Below are 18,797 nucleotides of genomic sequence, written 5' to 3'. Positions count from 1 at the left end.
CAAGAATCCGGAATTCTTCCTAAGAAGCCTTGAAGCAGTGAAACGCTCCTATGTTGCAATAACTCAGAACCTCATTCTGAGTGTTCCGGGCAGAGGTCATTCGGCTGAACACAACCGTGGACTAATTAGAGCCAGATGTAGGCAGTGCTGTCCATAGTGCTGGATGGACAGTGGTGGCGTGCCCAACAACTGAGCTCTAGTTCTCAACACTTTCACAAAGTGCCATAATTTGAGGTTCAGCTTACTGCTCCGGTTGAGTATAGTGTAGCTCTCTAAGCTGGAATCAGTAGCACTCAGGTGAGAAGAACGAGAAGCAGATATACCCAGTCCGGTGGCCGTTTCCTCGGGGGACCAGCCTATCTGGCTGCCACGGCTGAATGTTTGCAAACGAGGCAGAGCTAGGCAGGCGCATTTGTGCAGCAATGCAAACTGCATAACCTGGCCAAATTTCACGGGTGTACAAGAAACCACGGGGGATTTACAAGGAGATGTTCACCCGAAACAGCCGGAGATCTGCCGGCAGCAAGATTTCGGAATTCTTCCTAAGAAGCCTTGAAAGCAGTGAAACGCTCCTATGTCGCAATAACTCAGAACCTCATTCTGAGTGTTTTCGGCAGAGGTCATTCGGCTGAACACAACCGTGGACTAATTAGAGCCAGGTGTAGGCCGTGCCGTCCATAGTGCTGGATGGACAGTGGTGGCGTGCACAACAACTGACCTCTAGTTTTCAACACTTTCACAAAGTGCCATAAGTAGAGGTTCAACTTACTGCTCCGGTTGAGTAGAGTGTAGCTGTCAAAGGTGGAATCAGTAGCACTCAAGTGAGAAGAACGAGAAGCTTATATACCCAGTCCGCTGGCCGTGTCATCCTGGGACCAGTCTATCTGACTACCACGGCTGAATGTTTGCAACGGCGGCAGAGGTAGGCAGGCGCAATTGTGCAGCAATTTAAACTGCATAACCTGGCCAAATTTCACGGGTATACAAGAAACCACGGGGGATTTACAAGGAGATGTTCACCCGGAACAGCCGGAAGACTGCCGGCAGCAAGATTCCGGAATTCTTCCTAAGAAGCCTTGAAAGCAGTGAAACGCTCCTATGTTGCAATAACTCAGAACCTCATTCGGAGTGACCCGGCAGAAGTCATTCAGCTGAACACAACCGTGGATTAATTAGAGCCAGATGTAGGCAGTGCCGTCCATACTGCTGGATGGACAGTGGTGGCGTGCCCAACAACTGAGCTCTAGTTCTCAACACTTTCACAAAGTGCCATAAGTTGAGGTTCAGCTTACTGCTCCGGTTGAGTAGAGTGTAGCTGTCAAAGCTGGAATCAGTAGCACTCCGGTGAGAAGAACGAGAAGCAGATATACCCAGTCCCCTGGCCGTGTCCTCCAGGGACCAGTCTATCTGGCTGCCACGCCTGAAAGTTTGCAACCGCGGCAGAGCTAGTCAGGCGCACTTGTGCAGCAATGCAAACTGCATAACCTGGCCAAATTTCACGGGTGTACAAGAAACCACGGGGGATTTACAAGGAGATGTTCACCCGGAACAGCCTGAAGCCTGACGGCAGCAAGAATCCGGAATTTTTCCTAAGAAGCCTTGAAGCAGTGAAACGCTCCTATGTTGCTATACCTCAGAACCTCATTCTGAGTGTTCACGGCAGAGGTCATTCATCTGAACACAACCGTGGACTAATTAGAGCCAGATGTAGGCAGTGCTGTCCATAGTGCTGGATGGACAGTGGTGGCGTGCACAACAACTGAGCTCTAGTTCTCAACACTTTCACAAAGTGCCATAAGTTGAGGTTCAGCTTACTGCTCCGGTTGAGTAGAGTGTAGCTGTCAAAGCTGGAATCAGTAGCACACAGGTGAGAAGAACGAGAAGTAGATATACCCAGTCCGGTGGCCGTTTCCTCGGGGGACCAGCCTATCTGGCTGCCACGGCTGAATGTTTGCAAACGCGGCAGAGCTAGGCAGGCGCATTTGTGCAGCAATGCAAACTGCATAACCTGGCCAAATTTCACGGGTGTACAAGAAACCACGGGGGATTTACAAGGAGATGTTCACCCGGAACAGCCGGAGGCCTGCCGGCAGCAAGATTCCGGAATTCTTCCTAAGAAGCCTTGAAAGCAGTGAAACGCTCCTATGTTGCAATACCTCAGAACCTCATTGGGAGTGTTCCCGGCAGAAGTCATTCAGCTGAACACAACCGTGGACTACTTAGCGCCAGATGTAGGCAGTGCCGTCCATAGTGCTGGATGGACAGTGGTGGCGTGCTCAGCAACTGAGCTCTAGTTCACAACACTTTCACAAAGTGCCATAAGTTGAGGTTCAACTTACTGCTCCGGTTGAGTAGAGTGTAGCTCTCAAAGCTGGAATCAGTAGCACTCAAGTGAGAAGAACGAGAAGGAGATATACCCAGTCCGCTGTCCGTGTCCTCCGGGGACCAGACTATCTGCCTGCCACGCCTGAATGTTTGCAACCGCTGTAGAGCTAGGCAGGCACAATCGTGCAGCAATGCAAACTGCATAACCTGGCCAAATTTCACGGGTGTACAAGAAACCACGGGGGATTTACAAGGAGATGTTCACCCGGAACAGCCGGAGGCCTGCCGGCAGCAAGAGTCCGGAATTCTTCCTAAGAAGCCTTGAAAGCAGTGAAACGCTCCTATATTGCAATACATCAGAACCTCATTCTGAGTGTTCCCATCAGAGGTCATTCGGCTGAACACAACCGTGGACTAATTAGAGCCAGATGTAGGCAGTGCCGTCCATAGTGCTGGATGGACAGTGGTGGCGTGCCCAACAACTGAGCTCTAGTTCTCAACACATTCACATAGTGCCATAAGTTGAGGTTCAGCTTACTGCTCGGGTTGAGTAGAGTGTAGCTGTCAAAGCTGGAATCAGTAGCACTCAGGTGAGAAGAACGAGAAGCAGATATACCCAATCGGTTGGCCGTGTCCTACGGGGACCAGCCTATCTGGCTTCCACTCCTGAATGTTTGCAACCGCGGCAGAGCTAGGCAGGCGCAATTGTGCAGCAATGCAAACAGCATAACCTGGCCAAATTCCACGGGTGTACAAGAAACCACGGGGGATTTACAAGGAGATGTTCACATGGAACAGCCGGAGGACTGCCGGCAGCAAGATTCTGGAATTCTTCCTAAGAAGCCTTGAAAGCAGTGAAACACTCTTATGTTGCAATAACTCAGAACCTCATTCGGAGTGTTCCCGGCAGAGGTCATTTAGCTGAACACAACCGTGGACTAATTAGAGCCAGATGTAGGCAGTGCCGTCCATACTGCTGGATGGACAGTGGTGGCGTGCCCAACAACTGAGCTCTAGTTCTTAACACTTTCACAACGTGCCATAAGTTGAGGTTCAGTTTACTGCTCCGGTTGAGTAGAGTGTAGCTGTCAAAGCTGGAATCAGTAGCACTCAGGTGAGAAGAACGAGAAGCAGATATACCCAGTCCCCTGGCCGTGTCCTCCAGGGACCAGTCTATCTGGCGGCCACGCCTGAAAGATTGCAACCGCGGCAGAACTAGTCAGGCGCAATTGTGCAGCAATGCAAACTGCATAACCTGGCCAAATTTCACGGGTGTACAAGAAACCACGGGGGATTTACAAGGAGATGTTCACCCGGAACAGCCGGAAGCCTGCCGCCAGCAAGATTCCGGAATTCTTCCTAAGAAGCCTTGAAGCAGTGAAACGCTCCTATGTTGCAATACCTCAGAACCTCATTCGGAGTGTTCCCAGCAGAGGTCATTCAGCTGAAAACAACCTTGTACTAATTGGAGCCAGATGTAGGCAGTCCTGTCCATAGTGCTGGATGGACAGTGGTGGCGTGCCCAACAACTGAGCTATAGTTCTCAACACTTTCACAAAGTGACATAAGTTGAGGTTCAACTTACTGCTGCGCTTGAGTAGAGTGTAGCCCTCAAAGCTGGAATCAGTAGCACTCAGGTGAGAAGAACGAGAAGCAGATATACCCAGTCCCCTGGCCGTGTACTCCAGGGACCAGTCTATCTCCTGCCATGCCTGAATGTTTGCAACCGCGGCAGAGCTAGGCAGGCGCAAATGTGCAGCAATGCAATCTGCATAACCTGGCCAAATTTCACGGGTGTACAAGAAACCACGGGGGATTTACAAGGAGATGTTCACCCGGAACAGCCGGAGGCCTGCCGGCAGCAAGAGTCCGGAATTCTTCCTAAGAAGCCTTGAAAGCAGTGAAACGCTCCTATGTTGCAATAACCCAGAACCTCATTCGGAGTGTTCACGGCAGAGGTCATTCATCTGAACACAACCGTGGACTAATTAGAGCCAGATGTAGGCAGTGCCGTCCATAGTGCTGGATGGAAACTGGTGGCGTGACCAACAACTGAGCTCTAGTTCTCAACACTTTCACAATGTGCCATAAGTTGAGGTTCAACTTACTGCTCCCGTTGAGTAGAGTGTAGCCGTCAAAGCTGGAATCAGTAACACTCCGGTGAGAAGAACGAGAAGCAGATATACCCAGTCCGCTGGCCGTGTCCTACGGGGACCAGCCTATCTGGCTGTCAGGGCTGAATGTTTGCAACCGCGGCCGAGCTAGGCAGGCGCAATTGTGCAGCAGTGCAAACTTCATAACCTGGCCAAATTTCACGGGTGTACAAGAAACCACGGGGGATTTACAAGGAGATGTTCACCCGGAACAGCCGGAGGCCTGCCGGCAGCAAGATTCCGGAATTCTTCCTAAGAAGCCTTGAAAGCAGTGAAACGCTCTTGTGTTGCAATAACTGAGAACCTCATTCTGAGTGTTCCCGGCAGAGGTCATTCAGCTGAACACAACCGTGGACTAATTAGAGCCAGATGTAGGCAGTGCCGTCCATACTGCTGGATGGACAGTGGTGGCGTGCCCAACAACTGAGCTCTAGTTCTCAACACTTTCACAAAGTGCCATAAGTTGAGGTTCAGCTTACTGCTCCGGTTGAGTATAGTGTAGCTCTCAAAGCTGGAATCAGTAGCACTCAGGTGAGAAAAACGAGAAGCAGATATACCCAGTCCGGTGGCCGTTTCCTCCGGGGATCAGCCTATCTGGCTGCCACGGCTGAATGTTTGCAAACGCGGCAGAGCTAGGCAGGCGCATTTGTGCAGCAATGCAAACTGCATAACCTGGCCAAATTTCACGGGTGTACAAGAAACCACGGGGGATTTACAAGGAGATGTTCACCCGGAACAGCTGGAGGCCTGCCGGCAGCAAAATTCCGGAATTCTTCCTAAGAAGCCTTGAAAGCAGTGAAACGCTCCTATGTCGCAATACCTCAGAACCTCATTCTGAGTGTGTTCGGCAGAGGTCATTCGGCTGAACACAACCGTGGACTAATTAGAGCCAGGTGTAGGCCGTGCCGTCCATAGTGCTGGATGGACAGTGGTGGCGTGCACAACAACTGACCTCTAGTTCTCAACACTTTCACAAAGTGCCATAAGTAGAGGTTCAACTTACTGCTCCGGTTGAGTAGAGTGTAGCTGTCAAAGGTGGAATCAGTAGCACTCAAGTGAGAAGAACGAGAAGCTTATATACCCAGTCCGCTGGCCGTGTCATCCTGGGACCAGTCTACCTGACTGCCACGGCTGAATGTTTGCAACGGCGGCAGAGGTAGGCAGGCGCAATTGTGCAGCAATGCAAACTGCATAACCTGGCCAAATTTCACGGGTGTACAAGAAACCACGGGGGATTTACAAGGAGATGTTCACCCGGAAGAGCCTGAAGCCTGAAGGCAGCAAGAATCCGGAATTCTTCCTAAGAAGCCTTGAAGCAGTGAAACGCTCCTATGTTGCTATACCTCAGAACCTCATTCTGAGTGTTCCCGACAGAGGTCATTCAGCTGAACACAACCGTGGAATAATTACAGCCAGATGTAGGCAGTGCCGTCCATAGTGCTGGATGGACAGTGGTGGCGTGCCCAACAACTGAGCTCTAGTTCTCAACACTTTCACAAAGTGCCATAAGTTGAGGTTCAACTTACTGCTCCGGTTGAATAGAGTGTAGCCCTCAAAGCTGGAATCAGTAACACTCCGGTGAGAAGAACGAGAAACAGATAAACCCAGTCTGCTGGGCGTGTACTACGGTGACCAGTCTATCTGGCTGCCACGCCTGAATGTTTGCAACTGTGGCAGAGCTCGGCAGGCGCAATTGTGCAGCAATGCAATCTGCATAACCTGGCCAAATTTCACGGGTGTACAAGAAACCACGGGGGATTTACAAGGAGATGTTCACCCGGAACAGCCGGAGGCCTGCCGGCAGCAAGAGTCCGGAATTCTTCCTAAGAAGCCTTGAAAGCAGTGAAACGCTCCTATGTTGCAATACATCAGAACCTCATTCTGAGTGTTCCCATCAGAGGTCATTCGGCTGAACACAACCGTGGACTAATTAGAGCCAGATGTAGGCAGTGCCGTCCATAGTGCTGGATGGACAGTGGTGGCGTGCCCAACAACTGAGCTCTAGTTCTCAACACATTCACATAGTGCCATAAGTTGAGGTTCAGCTTACTGCTCGGGTTGAGTAGAGTGTAGCTGTCAAAGCTGGAATCAGTAGCACTCAGGTGAGAAGAACGAGAAGCAGATATACCCAATCGGTTGGCCATGTCCTACGGGGACCAGCCTATCTGGCTTCCACTCCTGAATGTTTGCAACCGCGGCAGAGCTAGGCAGGCGCAGTTGTGCAGCAATGCAAACTGCATAACCTGGCCAAATTCCACGGGTGTACAAGAAACCACGAGGGATTTACAAGGAGATGTGCACCCGGAACAGCCGGAGGACTGCTGGCAGCAAGATTCCGGAATTCTTCCTAAGAAGCCTTGAAAGCAGTGAAACACTCTTATGTTGCAATAACTCAGAACCTCATTCGGAGTGTTCCCGGCAGAGGTCATTCAGCTGAACACAACCGTGGACTAATTAGAGCCAGATGTAGGCAGTGCCGTCCATACTGCTGGATGGACAGTGGTGGCGTGCCCAACAACTGAGCTCTAGTTCTCAACACTTTCACAAAGTGCCATAAGTTGAGGTTCAACTTACTGCTCCGGTTGAGTAGAGTGTAGCTGTCAAAGCTGGAATCAGTAGCACTCAAGTGAGAAGAACGAGAAGCAGATATACCCAGTCCGGTGGCCGTTTCCTCGGGGGACCAGCCTATCTGGCTGCCACGGCTGAATGTTTGTAAACGCGGCAGAGCTATGCAGGCGCATTTGTGCAGCAATGCAAACTGCATAACCTGGCCAAATTTCACGGGTGTACAAGAAACCACGGGTGATTTACAAGGAGATGTTCACCCGAAACAGCCGGAGGCCTGCCGGCAGCAAGATTCCGGAATTCTTCCTAAGAAGCCTTGAAAGCAGTGAAACGCTCCTATGTCGCAATACCTCAGAACCTCATTCTGAGTGTTTTCGGCAGAGGTCATTCGGCTGAACACAACCGTGGACTAATTAGAGCCAGGTGTAGGCCGTGCCGTCCATAGTGCTGGATGGACAGTGGTGGCGTGCACAACAACTGACCTCTAGTTCTCAACACTTTCACAAAGTGCCCTAAGTAGAGGTTCAACTTACTGCTCCGGTTGAGGAGAGTGTAGCTGTCAAAGGTGGAATCAGTAGCACTCAAGTGAGAAGAACGAGAAGCTTATATACCCAGTCCGCTGGCCGTGTCATCCTGGGACCAGTCTATCTGACTGCCACGGCTGAATGTTTGCAACGGCGGCAGAGGTAGGCAGGCGCAATTGTGCAGCAATTTAAACTGCATAACCTGGCCAAATTTCACGGGTGTACAAGAAACCACGGGGGATTTACAAGGAGATGTTCACCCGGAACAGCCGGAGGCCTGCCGGCAGCAAGATTCCGGAATTCTTCCAAAGAAGCCTTGAAAGGAGTGAAACGCTCCTATGTTGCAATAACTCAGAACCTCATTCGGAGTGTTCCCGGCAGAAGTCATTCAGCTGAACACAACAGTGGATTAATTAGAGCCAGATGTAAGCAGTGCCGTCCATACTGCTGGATGGACAGTGGTGGCGTGCCCAACAAGTGAGCTCTAGTTCTCAACACTTTCACAAAGTGGCATAAGTTGAGGTTCAGCTTACTGCTAAGGTTGAGTAGAGTGTAGCTGTCAAAGCTGGAATCAGTAGCACTCCGGTGAGAAGAACGAGAAGCAGATATACCCAGTCCCCTGGCCGTGTCCTCCAGGGACCAGTCTATCTGGCTGCCACGCCTGAAAGTTTGCAACCGCGGCAGAGCTAGTCAGGCGCAATTGTGCAGCAATGCAAACTGCATAACCTGGCCAAATTTCACGGGTGTACAAGAAACCTCGGGGGATTTACGAGGAGATGTTCACCCGGAACAGCCGGAGGCCTGCCGGCATCAAGATTCCGGAATTCTTCCTAAGAAGCCTTGAAAGCAGTGAAACGCTCCTATGTTGCAATAACTCAGAACCTCATTCGGAGTGTTCACGGCAGAGGTCATTCAGCTGAACACAACCGTGGACTAATTAGAGCCAGATGTAGGCAGTTCTGTCCATAGTGCTGGATGGACAGTGGTGGCGTGCCCAACAACTGAGCTCTAGTTCTCAACACTTTCACAACCTGCCATAAGTTGAGGTTCAGTTTACTGCTCCGGTTGAGTAGAGTGTAGCTGTCAAAGCTGGAATCAGTAGCACTCAGGTGAGAAGAACGAGAAGCAGATATACCCATTCCCCTGGCCGTGTCCTCCAGGGACCAGTCTATTTGGCGGCCACGCCTGAAAGTTTGCAACCGCGGCAGAGCTAGTCAGGCGCAATTGTGCAGCAATGCAAACTGCATAACCTGGCCAAATTTCACGGGTGTACAAGAAACCACGGGGGATTTACAAGGAGATGTTCACCCGGAACAGCCGGAAGCCTGCCGCCAGCAAGAATCCGGAATTCTTCCTAAGAAGCCTTGAAGCAGTGAAACGCTCCTATGTTGCAATACCTCAGAACCTCATTCTGAGTGTTCCCAGCAGAGGTCATTCAGCTGAAAACAACCTTGGACTAATTGGAGCCAGATGTAGGCAGTGCTGTCCATAGTGCTGGATGGACAGTGGTGGCGTGCCCAACAACTGAGCTCTAGTTCTCAACACTTTCACAAAGTGACATAAGTTGAGGTTCAACTTACTGCTGCGCTTGAGTAGAGTGTAGCCCTCAAAGCTGGAATCAGTAACACTCCGGTGAGAAGAACGAGAAGCAGATATACCCAGTACGCTGGCCGTGTCCAACGGGGACCAGCCTATCTGGCTGTCACTCCTGAATGTTTGCAACCGCGGCAGAGTTATTCAGGCGCAATTGTGCAGCAATGCAAACTCCATAACCTGGCCAAATTCCACGGGTGTACAAGAAACCACGGGGGATTTACAAGGAGATGTTCACCCGGAACCGTCGGAGGCCTGCCGGCAGCAAGATTCCGGAATTCGTCCTAAGAAGCCTTGAAAGCAGTGAAACACTCTTATGTTGCAATTACTCAGAACCTCATTCGGAGTGTTCCCGGCAGAGGTCATTCAGCTGAACACAACCGTGGACTAATTAAAGCCAGATGTAGGCAGTGCCGTCCATACTGCTGGATGGACAGTGGTGGCGTGCCCAACAACTGAGCTCTAGTTCTCAACACTTTCACAAAGTGCCATAATTTGAGGGTCAGTTTACTGCTCCGGTTGAATAGAGTGTAGCTGTCAAAGCTGGAATCAGTAGCACTCAGGTGAGAAGAACGAGAAGCAGATATACCCAGTCCCCTGGCCGTGTACTCCAGGGACCAGTCTATCTCCTGCCATGCCTGAATGTTTGCAACCGCGGCAGAGCTAGGCAGGCGCAATTGTGCAGCAATGCAATCTGCATAACCTGGCCAAATTTCACGGGTGTACAAGAAACCACGGGGGATTTACAAGGAGATGTTCACCCGGAACAGCCGGAGGCCTGCCGGCAGCAAGATTCCGGAATTCTTCCTAAGAAGCCTTGAAAGCAGTGAAACGCTCCTATGTTGCAATAACTCAGAACCTCATTCGGAGTGTTCACGGCAGAGGTCATTCATCTGAACACAACCGTGGAATAATTAGAGCCAGATGTAGGCAGTGCCGTCCATAGTGCTGGATGGACAGTGGTGGCGTGACCAACAACTGAGCTCTAGTTCTCAACACTTTCACAAAGTGCCATAAGTTGAGGTTCAACTTACTGCTCCCGTTGAGTAGAGTGTAGCCGTCAAAGCTGGAATCAGTAACACTCCGGTGAGAAGAACGAGAAGCAGATATACCCAGTCCGCTGGCCGTGTCCTAAGGGGACCAGCCTATCTAGCTGTCAGGGCTGAATGTTTGCATCCGCGGCCGAGCTAGGCAGGCGCAATTTTGCAGCAGTGCAAACTTCATAACCTGGCCAAATTTCACGGGTGTACAAGAAACCACGGGGGATTTACAAGGAGATGTTCACCCGGAACAGCCGGAGGCCTGCCGGCAGCAAGATTCCGGAATTCTTCCTAAGAAGCCTTGAAAGCAGTGAAATGCTCCTATGTCGCAATAACTCAGAACCTCATTCGGAGTGTTCCCGGCAGAAGTCATTCAGCTGAACACAACCGTGGACTAATTAGAGCCAGGTGTAGGCCGTGCCGTCCATAGTGCTGGATGGACAGTGGTGGCGTGCACAACAACTGACCTCTAGTTCTCAACACTTTCACAAAGTGCCATAAGTAGAGGTTCAACTTACTGCTCCGGTTGAGTAGAGTGTAGCTGTCAAAGGTGGAATCAGTAGCACTCAAGTGAGAAGAACGAGAAGCTTATATACCCAGTCCGCTGGCCGTGTCATCCTGGGACCAGTCTATCTGACTGCCACGGCTGAATGTTTGCAACGGCGGCAGAGGTAGGCAGGCGCAATTGTGCAGCAATTTAAACTGCATAACCTGGCCAAATTTCACGGGTGTACAAGAAACCACGGGGGATTTACAACGAGATGTTCACCGGGAACAGCCGGAGGCCTGCCGGCAGCAAGATTCCGGAATTCTTCCAAAGAAGCCTTGAAAGGAGTGAAACGCTCCTATGTTGCAATAACTCAGAACCTCATTCCGAGTGTTCCCGGCAGAAGTCATTCAGCTGAACACAACCGTGGATTAATTAGAGCCAGATGTAAGCAGTGCCGTCTATACTGCTGGATGGACAGTGGTGGCGTGCCCAACAACTGAGCTCTAGTTCTCAACACTTTCGCAAAGTGCCATAAGTTGAGGTACAGCTTACTGCTCCGGTTGAGTAGAGTATAGCTGTCAAAGCTGGAATCAGTAGCACTCCGGTGAGAAGAACGAGAAGCAGATATACCCAGTCCCCTGGCCGTGTCCTCCAGGGACCAGTCTATCTGGCTGCCACGCCTGAAAGTTTGCAACCGCGGCAGAGCTAGTCAGGCGCAATTGTGCAGCAATGCAAACTGCATAACCTGGCCAAATTTCACGAATGTACAAGAAACCACGGGGGATTTACAAGGAAATGTTCACCCGGAACAGCCTGAAGCCTGCCGGCAGCAAGAATCCGGAATTCTTCCTAAGAAGCCTTGAAGCAGTGAAACGCTCCTATGTTGCTATACCTCAGAACCTCATTCTGAGTGTTCCCGACAGAGGTCATTCAGCTGAACACAACCGTGGAATAATTAGAGCCAGATGTAGGCAGTGCCGTCCATAGTGCTTGATGGACAGTGGTGGCGTGCCAAAAACTGAGCTCTAGTTCTCAACACTTTCACAAAGTGCCATAAGTTGAGGTTCAACTTACTGCTCCGGTTGAGTAGAGTGTAGCCCTCAAAGCTGGAATCAGTAACACTCCGGTGAGAAGAACGAGAAACAGATATACCCAGTCTGCTGGCCGTGTACTACGGTGACCAGTCTATCTGGCTGCCACGCCTGAATGTTTGCAACCGTGGCAGAGCTAGGCAGGCTCAATTGTGCAGCAATGCAAACTCCATAACCTGGCCAAATTTCACGGGTGTACAAGAAACATCGGGGGATTTACAAGGAGATGTTCACCCGGAACAGCCGGAGGCCTGCCGGCAGCAAGATTCCGGAATTCTTCCTAAGAAGCCTTGAAAGCAGTGAAACGCTCCTATGTTGCAATAATTCAGAACCTCATTCGGAGTGTTCACGGCAGAGGTCATTCATCTGAACACAACCGTGGACTAATTAGAGCCAGATGTAGGCAGTTCTGTCCATAGTGCTGGATGGACAGTGGTGGCGTGCCCAACAACTGAGCTCTAGTTCTCAACACTTTCACAAAGTGCCATAAGTTGAGGTTCAACTTACTGCTCCGGTTGAGTAGAATGTAGCCGTCAAAGCTGGAATCAGTAACACTCCGGTGAGAAGAACGAGAAGCAGATATAACCAGTCCGCTGGCCGTGTCCTACGGGGACCAGCCTATCTGGCTGTCACGGCTGAATATTTGCAACCGCGGCAGAGCTAGGCAGGCGCAATTGTGCAGCAGTGCAAACTGCATAACCTGGCCAAATTTCACGGGTGTACAAGAAACCACGGGGGATTTACAAGGAGATGTTCACCCGGAACAGCCGGAGGCCTGCAGGCAGCAAGATTCCGGAATTCTTCCTAAGAAGCCTTGAAAGCAGTGAAACGCTCCTATGTTGCAATACCTCAGAACCTCATTCTGAGTGTTTTCGGCAGAGGTCATTCGGCTGAACACAACTGTGGACTAATTAGAGCCAGGTGTAGGCCGTGCCGTCCATAGTGCTGGATGGACAGTGGTGGCGTGCCCAACAACTGAGCTCTAGTTCTCAACACTTTCACAAAGTGCCATAAGTTGAGGTTCAGCTTACTGCTCCGGGTGAGTATAGTGTAGCTGTCAAACCTGGAATCAGTAGCACTCCGGTGAGAAGAACGAGAAGCAGATATACCCAGTCCGCTGTCCGTGTCCTCCTGGGACCAGTCTATCTGACTGCCACGGCTGAATGTTTGCAACCGCGGCAGAGCTAGGCAGGCGCAATTGTGCAGCAATTCAAACTGCATAACCTGGCCAAATTTCACGGGTGTACAAGAAACCACGGTGGATTCACAAGGAGATGTTCACCCGGAATGGCCGGAGGCCTGCTGGAAGCAAGAGTCCGGAATACTTCCTAAGAAGCCTTGAAAGCAGTGAAACCCTCCTATGTTGCAATACCTCAGAACCTCATTCTGAGTGTTCCCATCAGAGGTCATTCGGCTGAACACAACCGTGGAATAATTAGAGCCAGATGTAGGCAGTGCCGTCCATAGTGCTGGAAGGACAGTGGTGGCGTGCCTAACAACTGAGCTCTACTTCTCAACACTTTCACAAAATGCCATAAGTTGAGGTTCAGCTTACTGCTCCGGTTGAGTAGAGTGTAGCTGTCCAAACTGGAATCAGTAACACTCAGGTGAGAAGAACGAGAAGCAGATATACCCAGTCCGCTGGCCGTGTCCTCCGGGGACGAGGTCTATCTGGCTGCCACGCCTGAATGTTTGCTACTGCGGGAGAGCTCGGCAGGCGCAATTGTGAAGCAATGCAAACTGCATAACCTGGCCAAATTTCACGGGTGTACAAGAAACCACGAGGGAATTACAAGGAGATGTTCACCCGGAACCGCCGGAGGCCTGCCGGCAGCAAGATTCCGGAACTCTTCCTAAGAAGCCTTGAAAGCAGTGAAACGCTCCTATGTTGCAATAACTCAGAACCTCATTCGGAGTGTTCCCGGCAGTAGTCATTCAGCTGAACACAACCGTGGACTAATTAGAGCCAGATGTAGGCAGTGCCGTCCATAGTGCTGGATGGACAGTGGTGGCGTGCCCAACAACTGAGCTCTCTTTCTCAACACTTTCACAAAGTGCCATAAGTTGAGGTTCAGTTTACTGCTCCGGTTGAGTAGAGTGTAGCTGTCAAAGCTGTAATCAGTAGCACTCAAGTGAGAAGAACGAGAAGCAAATATACCTAATCCGCTGTCCGTGTCCTCCGGGGACCAGTCTATCTGCCTGCCATGCCTGAATGTTTGCAACCGATGTAGAGCTAGGCAGGCGCAATTGTGCAGCAATGCAAACTGCATAACCTGGCCAAATTTCACGGGTGTACAAGAAACCACGGGAGATTTACAAGGAGATGTTCACCCGGAACAGCCGGAGGCCTGCCGGAAGCAAGAGTCCGGAATTCTTCCTAAGAAGCCTTGAAAGCAGTGAAACCCTCCTATGTTGCAATACCTCAGAACCTCATTCTGAGTGTTCCCATCAGAGGTCATTCGGCTGAACACAACCGTGGAATAATTAGAGCCAGATGTAGGCAGTGCCGTCCATAGTGCTGGATGGACAGTGGTGGCGTGCCCAACAACTGAGCTCTAGTTCTCAACACTTTCACAAAGTGCCATAAGTTGAGGTTCAACTTACTGCTCCGGTTGGGTAGAATGTAGCCGTCAAAGCTGGAATCAGTAACACTCCGGTGAGAAGAACAAGAAGCAGATATACCCAGTCCGCTGGCCGTGTCCTACGGGGACCAGCCTATCTGGCTGTCACGGCTGAATATTTGCAACCGCGGCAGAGCTAGGCAGGCGCAATTGTGCAGCAGTGCAAACTGCATAACCTGGCCAAATTTCACGGGTGTACAAGAAACCACGGGGGATTTACAAGGAGATGTTCACCCGGAACAGCCGGAGGCCTGCCGGCAGCAAGATTCCGGAATTATTCCTAAGAAGCCTTGAAAGCAGTGAAACGCTCCTATGTTGCAATACCTCAGAACCTCATCCTGAGTGTTCCCATCAGAAGTCATTCGGCTGAACACAACCGTGGACTAATTAGAGCCAGATGTAGGCAGTGCCATCCATAGTGCTGGAAGGACAGTGGTGGCGTGCCTAACAACTGAGCTCTACTTCTCAACACTTTCACAAAATGCCATAAATTGAGGTTCAGCTTACTGCTCCGGTTGAGTAGAGTGTAGCTCTCCAAACTGGAATCAGTAGCACTCAGGTGAGAAGAACGAGAAGCAGATATACCCAGTCCGCTGGCCGTGTCCTCCGGGGACGAGGTCTATCTGGCTGCCACGCCTGAGTGTTTGCAACTGCGGGAGAGCTCGGCAGGCGCAATTGTGAAGCAATGCAAACTGCATAACCTGGCCAAATTTCACGGGTGTACAAGAAACCACGGGGGAATTACAAGGAGATGTTCACCCGGAACAGCCGGAGGCCTGCCGGCAGCAAGATTCCGGAATTCTTCCTAAGAAGCCTTGAAAGCAGTGAAACGCTCCTATGTGGCAATACCTCAGAACCTCATTCTGAGTGTTTTCGGCAGAGGTCATTCGGCTGAACACAACCGTGGACTAATTAGAGCCAGGTGTAGGCCGTGCCGTCCATCGTGCTGGATGGACAGTGGTGGCGTGCCCAACAACTGAGCTCTACTTCTCAACACTTTCACAAAGTGCCATAAGTTGAGGTTCAGCTTACTGCGCCGGTTGAGTAGAGTGTAGCTGTCAAAGCTGGAATCAGTAGCACTCCGGTGAGAAGGACGAGAAGCAGATATACCCAGTCCGCTGGCCGTGTCCTCCTGGGACCAGTCTATCTGACTGCCACGGCTGAATGTTTGCAACCGCGGTAGAGCTAGGCAGGCGCAATTGTGCAGCAATTCAAACTGCATAACCTGGCCAAATTTCACGGGTGTACAAGAAACCACGGGGTATTTACAAGGAGATGTTCACCAGAACCGCCGGAGGCCTGCCGGAAGCAAGATTCCGGAATTCTTCCTAAGAAGCCTTGAAAGCAGTGAAACGCTCCTATGTTGCAATAACTCAGAACCTCATTCGGAGTGTTCCCGGCAGAAGTCATTCAGCTGAACACAACCGTGGACTAATTAGAGCCAGATGTAGGCAGTGCCGTCCATAGTGCTGGATGGACAGTGGTGGCGTGCCCAACAACTGAGCTCTAGTTCTCAACACTTTCACAAAGTGCCATAAGTTGAGGTTCAGCTTACTGCTCCGGTTGAGTAGAGTGTAGCTGTCAAAGCTGGAATCAGTAGCACTCAAGTGAGAAGAACGAGAAGCAAATATACCTAATCTGCTGTCCGTGTCCTCCGGGGACCAGTCTATCTGCCTGCCATGCCTGAATGTTTGCAACCGCTGTAGAGCTAGGGAGGCGCAATTGTGCAGCAATGCAAACTGCATAACCTGGCCAAATTTCACGGGTGTACAAGAAACCACGGGAGATTTACAAGGAGATGTTCACCCGGAACAGCCGGAGGCCTGCCAGAAGCAAGAGTCCGGAATTCTTCCTAAGAAGCCTTGAAAGCAGTGAAACCCTCCTATGTTGCAATACCTCAGAACCTCATTCTGAGTGTTCCCATTAGAGGTCATTCGGCTGAACACAACCGTGGAATAATTAGAGCCAGATGTAGGCAGTGCCGTCCATAGTGCTGGATGGACAGTGGTGGCGTGCCCAACAACTGAGCTCTAGTTCTCAACACTTTCACAAAGTGCCATAAGTTGAGGTTCAACTTACTGCTCCGGTTGGGTAGAATGTAGCCGTCAAAGCTGGAATCAGTAATACTCCGGTGAGAAGAACGAGAAGCAGATATACCCAGTCCGCTGGCCGTGTCCTACGGGGACCAGCCTATCTGGCTGTCACGGCTGAATATTTGCAACCGCGGCATATCTAGGCAGGCGCAATTGTGCAGCAGTGCAAACTGCATAACCTGGCCAAATTTCACGGGTGTACAAGAAACCACGGGGGATTTACAAGGAGATGTTCACCGGGAACAGCCGGAGGCCTGCCGGCAGCAAGAGTCCGGAATTATTCCTAAGAAGCCTTGAAAGCAGTGAAACGCTCCTATGTTGCAATACCTCAGAACCTCATCCTGAGTGTTCCCATCAGAAGTCATTCGGCTGAACACAACCGTGGACTAATTAGAGCCAGATGTAGGCAGTGCTGTCCATAGTGCTGGATGGACAGTGGTGGCGTGCACAACAACTGAGCTCTAGTTCTCAACACTTTCACAAAGTGCCATAAGTTGAGGTTCAGCTTACTGCTCCGGTTGAGTAGAGTGTAGCTGTCAAAGCTGGAATCAGTATCACACAGGTGAGAAGAACGAGAAGCAGATATACCCAGTCCGGTGGCCGTTTCCTCGGGGGACCAGCCTATCTGGCTGCCACGGCTGAATGTTTGCAAACGCGGCAGAGCTAGGCAGGCGCATTTGTGCAGCAATGCAAACTGCATAACCTGGCCAAATTTCACGGGTGTACAAGAAACCACGGGGGATTTACAAGGAGATGTTCAGCCGGAACAGCCGGAGGCCTGCCGGCAGCAAGATTCCGGAATTCTTCCTAAGAGGCCTTGAAAGCAGTGAAACGCTCCTATGTCGCAATAACTCAGAACCTCATTCTGAGTGTTCCCGGCAGAGGTCATTCGGATGCACACAACCGTGGACTAATTAGAGCCAGATGTAGGCAGTGCCGTCCATAGTGCTGGAAGGACAGTGGTGGCGTGCCTAACAACTGAGCTCTACTTTTCAACAGTTTCACAAAATGCCATAAGTTGAGGTTCAGCTTACTGCTCCGGTTGAGTAGAGTGTAGCTGTCCAAACTGGAATCAGTAGCACTCAGGTGAGAAGAACGAGAAGCAGATATACCCAGTCCGCCGGCCGTGTCCTCCGGGGACGAGGTCTATCTGGCTGCCACGCCTGAATGTTTGCAACTGCGGGAGAGCTCGGCAGGCGCAATTGTGAAGCAATGCAAACTGCATAACCTGGCCAAATTTCACGGGTGTACAAGAAACCACGGGGGAATTACAAGGAGATGTTCACCCGGAACAGCCGGTGGCCTGCCTGCAGCAAGATTCCGGAATTCTTCCTAAGAAGCCTTGAAAGCAGTGAAACGCTCCTATGTTGCAATACCTCAGAACCTCATTCTGAGTGTTTTCGGCAGAGGTCATTTGGCTGAACACAACCGTGGACTAATTAGAGCCAGGTGTAGGCCGTGCCGTCCATAGTGCTGGATGGACAGTGGTGGCGTGCCCAACAACTGACCTCTAGTTCTCAACACTTTCACCAAGTTCCATAAGTTGAGGTTCAGCTTACTGCTCCGGTTGAGTAGAGTGTAGCTGTCAAAGCTGGAATCAGTAGCACTCCGGTGAGAAGAACGAGAAGCAGATATACCCAGTCCGCTGGCCGTGTCATCCTGGGTCCAGTCTATCTGCCTTCCATGCCTGAATGTTTGCAACCGCTGTAGAGCTAGGCAGGCGCAATTGTGCAGCAATGCAAACTGCATAACCTGGCCAAATTTCACGGGTGTACAAGAAACCACGGGAGATTTACAAGGAGATGTTCACCCGGAACAGCCGGAGGCCTGCCGGAAGCAAGAGTCCGGAATTCTTCCTAAGAAGCCTTGAAAGCAGTGAAACCCTCCTATGTTGCAATACCTCAGAACCTCATTCTGAGTGTTCCCATCAGAGGTCATTACGCTGAACACAACCGTGGAATAATTAGAGCCAGATGTAGGCAGTGCCGTCCATAGTGCTGGATGGACAGTTGTGGCGTGCGCAACAACTGAGCTCTAGTTCTCAACACTTTCACAAAGTGCCATAAGTTGAGGTTCAAATTACTGCTCCGGTTGAGTAGAGTATAGCCGTCAAAGCTGGAATCAGTAACACTCCGTTGAGAAGAACGAGAAGCAGATGTACCCAGTCCGCTGGCCGTGTCCTACGGGGACCAGCCTATCTGGCTGTCATGGCTGAATGTTTGCAACCGCGGCAGAGCTGGGCAGGCGCAATTGTGCAGCAATTCAAACTGCATAACCTGGCCAAATTTCACGGGTTTACAAG

The sequence above is a fragment of the Dipodomys merriami genome, unplaced genomic scaffold (assembly GCF_024711535.1).
Source record: "Dipodomys merriami isolate MVZ:Mamm:240054 unplaced genomic scaffold, mDipMer1.0.p SCAF_231, whole genome shotgun sequence".
Taxonomy (NCBI): domain Eukaryota; kingdom Metazoa; phylum Chordata; class Mammalia; order Rodentia; family Heteromyidae; genus Dipodomys; species Dipodomys merriami.
The sequence above is the reverse complement of the archived record's forward strand: the minus strand, read 5'-3'. Positions refer to the sequence as shown.